The sequence below is a fragment of the Leptinotarsa decemlineata genome, unplaced genomic scaffold, assembly GCF_025532065.1.
Source record: "Leptinotarsa decemlineata unplaced genomic scaffold, Ldec_3_MD MMD2_P_RNA_scaffold_9, whole genome shotgun sequence".
In the NCBI taxonomy this organism is placed as follows: Eukaryota; Metazoa; Arthropoda; class Insecta; order Coleoptera; family Chrysomelidae; genus Leptinotarsa; species Leptinotarsa decemlineata.
The window spans coordinates 15057925-15064417 of NW_027412536.1; positions in this window are offsets into that span (position 1 = coordinate 15057925).

Genomic DNA, 6493 nt, shown 5'->3' on the forward strand with positions numbered 1-6493 from the left:
GTAAATTGTCTCAAATGTGCTGTTGCTGTGTACAATAATAAATTGAAATTTGTTTCAAAATATTCATCAGTCATGTCACGAAAGTTCGAGCTACAAGCTGTCGGGACAAGTGTCTTGAGTGCGGATTTTTTTCCACCAATTGAATTGGATAGGAACAGTCGTTATGGATTAGGACTTTTGGGATTCTATGGATGCAATACAATCAATAATATAACTGAAGCTAATAACTTAGTTAGTTTTAGAATCAGTAATGACAACTCATCGATACCCCAAAAGTTGACACTTAAAATTCCATGTGGTGCTTACGAAATAGAAGAGATCAATGCCGTCATACAGAAACATATGTTCAGATTGTTTCATGATGAAAAACCGAATGATGTCGTTGCAGATGATATTTTCTATCTACACGCCAATAATAATACATTCAAATGTGAAATGCGATCCAAATATGAAATTGATCTGACACATCCAAATTCTATAGCAGAAATGATGGGGTTCGCTCATGGAATATTTCCACCAAATCAGATACATGAATCATCATTACCAATAAACATTACAACTGTGAGACTTATCCGCTTAGATTTCAATATAATATCTGGTTCATATATAAATGGTGAAGAATCCCACATTCTTTTCTCATTCGATATTGATGTTGAACCTGGCTACAATCTTACTAAAGAACCACACAGTATTATATATATGCCTGTCAGTTCAGAAGGTCGTCAATTGATTCACAACATTACAGTGCGTATTTTGGATGAAAAAATAACCTTATCGATTTTGGAAGTGAAGAAGAGATTTTCAATATTTTGGAATTGAAGAAAATCGAATAACTGTTGTTATGGGTTTCATTCATAATAGACAAAATCGCATTGAACAATCCCAAACGAGTTGCACTATCAAAAAGAAAGGTGTGCATAAAAAGAAGCTGATTCCACAAGTGTATACTAAACAGTTAGCACATAACGCTCTGTCTGTGAGTGATCTTAAATTTTTGAAATCGATTGGATTGAAAGTGAGAAAATAACAATGGTGCTCGAAACAAACAGTGAAAAGTTGAATATATTCAATGAACCAGTGCTCGATCATCTCTCATAAGTTTACATGAGCACACATATAAGCCCTATGGATCACCGCTATTCAGGAATTCGGATGAAATCAGAATTGCAATCAATAATCAAGATGTTATACTAGATATTGCCGAGAGCTTCATTTACATAGAAGGTAAATTCACCCCCAAAGATGTAGCGAAAACTTGCTATCTGTCGAATAATGCAATTGCATTTCTCTTTGACGAAATTCGTTATGAAATGGGTGGTGAACAAGTGGCTGTTGGAAAACCTGGGATAACATCTACAATAAAAATCATGATATCATTTGGAAAATCTCATGCTAACACATTATTGACATCTGGTTGGGGACTTTCACAATTGAAGCAAGATATCTTGGATACAAACAGTCATGTTTTTAGTGGAAAACTACCACTGAAATAATTGATGGGTTTTGCTGAAGATTACAACAAAAGTATCTTGAATGCCAAACAGGAACTGATTTTGATTATCGCTCGATCATTCAAAAACTCATATATAGGTGAGGTTGATGCTGATTTGGAAATAAATAAAATCGAATGGAAAATAAGACATATTGTACCAGATGATAAACACAAGCTCAAACTTTTGAGTAGAATAAACAAAAGCGGTCTGAATGCCAAAATCAAGTTGGCGTATCGTATGTGGGACCTCTGAACTACCATCATTACGTGGGACTTCTTCAGACATATGGGCCATCAAAACAACTAACGCATTGGAAACTCCTCGTTTTGTCATCATCGCATTCCAAAGTACTACCACATCTGAAGATAGAACACAGGATATTACAAAATTCACAACTGCTGATATCAATAGTATTCGAGTATACTTGAATTCTGAAGTTTATCCATATGAGCGTTGGAATTTGAATTTCGATAAAAAACTTGATGCTCCTGCTTTTGAGAGTTTCCAGCGAAGTTATTATGATAAAGATATGAGTGAACCTCTGATGGACATTGGACAATTTAGAGAGAATCCACTATTCGTCATCGATTGTTCCCATCAACCGAATGCAACAAAATCATCAACTATTGATTGAGTTTGAGACGAGGAAGACCAAGTTTCCAGACAACACTAAAGTATATGCATTAATTTTGCATGATTCAGTTTTAACATACAATGCATTGGATGGTTCAGTTCATAGCAGATATTGACACTTTTTTTTCACTCTATCATGTACTGTTTTATGGTCTTTTTTTTTATTTGTAACTGACTTATATCATGTATTGTATTTTATATCATATTTATTGTTTTGTAATCATTTTCTATTGTATTTCATGAGATTTAAATAAATAAAACATGAAAATAATACAAAGTTTTTTATTTGACATCATTTATGATTTACAGGAACATATAGACTATCTAAAATAACTTCTTCAGTGATATAATACTCACATTCCCATTTTACTTGTAGTTACAAAGTGAGTGTATTCAACTAAGTTAGTAATGTTTATATTTCCATATAATTATCATCTAATATATGAATATTAATAAAACAATAAGAAATTCATTATAATTACTATTATTATTCAATCATATTGAATTTGACTAGAGTTAGTGTTTTCACACCAAAAAACTTTGTAAGCTATGACCTAAAGAAATTCACTATAAATTATTACTATTATTATTCAATCATATTGAATTTGACTAGAGATCGCGTTTTCATGCCAGCAGAACTTTGTTGGCTCTGTCCTAAATACATCATCGTATATTTACCACCTGATGAGTTGATACAAGATATATCGTCATCACTGAATTGCAACGAAATACGTTTTGGTAGCCATGTTTTAAATAATTTATCATTGCTCACATCTTGCAAAGTTAATAAAATTGATTTACCAAATCGTGTAGAATAAGTTGACATATTTTTAATTATGTACACTTCATCAATTGTCAATGATGATAAGGCCTTTTGCTCTAGTATTTCAACCTCCTGTACAATCAAGTTATTAATTTTATTCAAGTCTACTTTTGAAACGGACATGATGAAAATATAAACAATTTCTAACAGACAAATACACTCACCGTCTTCCTTCTATTACGAACTGAATAACACTCTACCAATTGCTAACTGCTGCAGATATATTCGTCTACTGATTTCATAGTGTGCCAGGCATTTCTTTTATATTAAACAGTGCGAGTCACCCCCACCATGAAACCGTGAAAGGTTCACATTGCTAGTTGCTATCCACTAGAGGATGCCTGACGTCACAGCCAAGCCCATCTCCCAACTTGATGCGATAACAGTTGCCGGTACGAACAAGCAGTTGTCGTTGCGCTCTTGGAGAGGACAGACGTTAGCACAGTTGATGGCGAGTCTGGGGCGATGCGTTACGTCACATCCTTCACTACATCGAGGGAGGTGAGAGCAGACCGATGAATACGCATTACTCTGCCACACGTCGTGGAGTGAACATGTCGCTCTCTAGCCGTTGAACGGTTATTGCTGTGACGTCACTCCACTACTAACTTGGTGCCCTCACACCGATGGAGCATTCATTACTTGGAGGATCTTCGAAGTATGCAGACGTATGTTTGTACATAGACAAACAATCACATGATGAAATCCTGTACCGTGCATTCTCTTACACACACACACAAACACACACACACAAAATCTCATATGAAAAAAAAATCTGAACGATCCATGCACCAGACACTTCAAGGTCACAACGCCTTGACTTCACTGCACAACAAAAAAAAAAGCAAATAACACGTCGTATTGGTGGGGGGAAGATTAGAACCGGGAAAAAAATTCTGAACGATCCATACACCACCCCCTTCAAGGTCACATCACCTTGACTTCACCAAACAACAACCAATAAAAAAGCAATTAATACGTCATAGTGGTGGGGGAGGCTTAGAACCAGCTCAAATCTCCTACTGGTTTATATTTTCGATAGTGCTTTATTCATCTTATTAACAGCTTAAGGTAGCTGATGACAGCTTAGAGCAAGCATTGTATTATGAAAAGACAAATTTATAAATTCGAATTCATCAATGTGTACTAATATCATTCAAATATAAAATGAACAAAGGGACACCCTTTGTTATATTTCTAGTAAATGAGTCGTTTACTTTTGTACATTGAAACCATAGTTGACGGATAGCTATTGAACCATTGAAGTACATTTCCTTTTACACCATAATATTTGAGCTTCATAAGTAACATGAAAAAATATTAATAACTTCAATCTGTATAATAGCTTTTTGAAATCTAGGAAATCTGCTACTACAAACTTATTATTATCTACTATTAACTTAATATAAGTTGCAGAGCTGTTTCACTACAGTGTTCCATTAAAAGCTTGTTATTTTTGAGGTATTTGAAAACCTAATTATAAACAACCTCTTCTAAAACTGTTTCTAATGCTGGAAAATTATTCATAGGAAGAAAATTGTTACTGATTTTTGTCACCGGTACACTAGTACTAGTTTTTAGGTTTTGTGGAATCTCAGTTGAAATTATTTAATTTTTTATAAAAAAAATAATTTACTGCGAAGTAAAATAGTAATTGCTTATTGATATTATACAAGTAATTATGAAATCTAATTTGACAAAATGAAAAAATTGAGGGTTTCCTGTGAAAATAATTTGTATGTTTTGAAATGCGGGAATTTTAATATTTCAGTCTTTCACAACAGCATATTTCACCGTTTTTTAAATTTCAGGAAGATGCTTATGAAAAGATTCCTCTAGATTCCGAATGGCAAGAGAATGAAACAACGAATTCCGAAGTCATTGAGGATACAAAGTATTTGTCATGGCCTGCAGTAATTCCTGGTCATGAATTATATCAAGTAGCAACTGTTTATTGAATTCAAAATTATCTTCAATTACTGGTAAATCGAAGGGTTCACCATCAATATCTTGGAAAATAGCAATACAATACAACATGAGCTGACGATTTTTGTCAGTTGAACAGATAAATGTTTAGAATAGAATATAGCTTTATTTGCAGGAATGACCATCACATCAACATTGCATCTATAGGAACTTGAAGACAAGTATTTGTATGAGATTAAATATCAAAGAATTTGAATTGAAATATTGAAACAAATAAAGTTGTCTAAAAAAACATTAGTGTCTTATTCTCCTTACAGGCTTGCTTTATGGGAATATTTCTTCCAAATTTTCTTTAATGGATTATGGTTCTAGGTCCACTATAATATTGATTTTGTGAGCAAAACACTTTTATTTTAACTTCGTGTTTGACTATTGTTGGCAATTTATTGAAAAACCTAATACATGCTTGTCTGGAGACTTTTCCTTTGATGACAGTCTGTGGATTGGGATATAGTTGGTATTTGTTCATGGTGAACCATTTCTGTGCATTTTCCACAGATTCCTTAAGATGTATGAGATATTGTTTAATGGCCAACTTAATGTTAGAATTTGATAGTTTGCACTGGTACCTCTGGCGTAAAATGAATCTATTGAAAACACTTTCCCAACACCAGAACAAAAATACGGTCTTTTGAAGCGGGTTTCGCTAACCAAGTAAGCTCCCTCAGGAGAACATTATGACTAAATTTTTTACGACTGAGTGTTTTTATATGCTAATGGCCTAACTACTACCTGTTATTGTTCCTATGCTAAACTACTTGTTTCCGAATTCAAGTATTTGAAGGTTTCTGGGGTTTTATTGGCTGAACCCTTTGCTGTACCACAACACAAAAGAATTAAGTATATATTCATCAAAAAATTAAATATCTATTACCATTGAAGCAGTGTCTTTTAATTGTTCTGGAAACCACCCACAAAATTGAAAACGTTTCTCAAGATCCCTTGATTTTTGAGTATGGATAAATTTTGGTTTGTGAGAATGAAACTCCTTCAATTTCAATATTCTTGCAATGGAATTCTCACTTACATTATTTTGCAATGCAGCTGCCTTCTGTGGAATGAGTATTTTACAATTTATACTGCTAATTGCAGAACATAATCTGCATTTCTTCATTGACCACTGTTGTAATTTATTAATTTTTTTTTGGCTATCACCATATAGAGGTTTTGGGAGAGCAATGTAAAATTTTGAGAGAGATGTCATAGAGAATGTTTCTTTTTAAATTGAAGTTATTTTTTCTATTCTTGTACTTTTTCATATATTAAAGTTAAATTGAACTTCGTCGAACATTTCTACACACCCAGAAACCGAAAATCCTGACCGATATTTCCAACACCACCACCAATATTTTTATCGTATTTTTGGCAGTTTTCAATTTACGATTTTACCTGCTGATGTGAAATGTATACATTTTTCAGAGTTTCTATCGGTAAAAAAATGAACAGCTTCTTGAATTTTTGCACTAACAATCCTGTGTACTGATGAAATTCCAAGAATTTTTCAACTTTCGAATCTGTCATTGTTTTCTTTCCAATCCGCATCCGAAAGTTTTCCGAT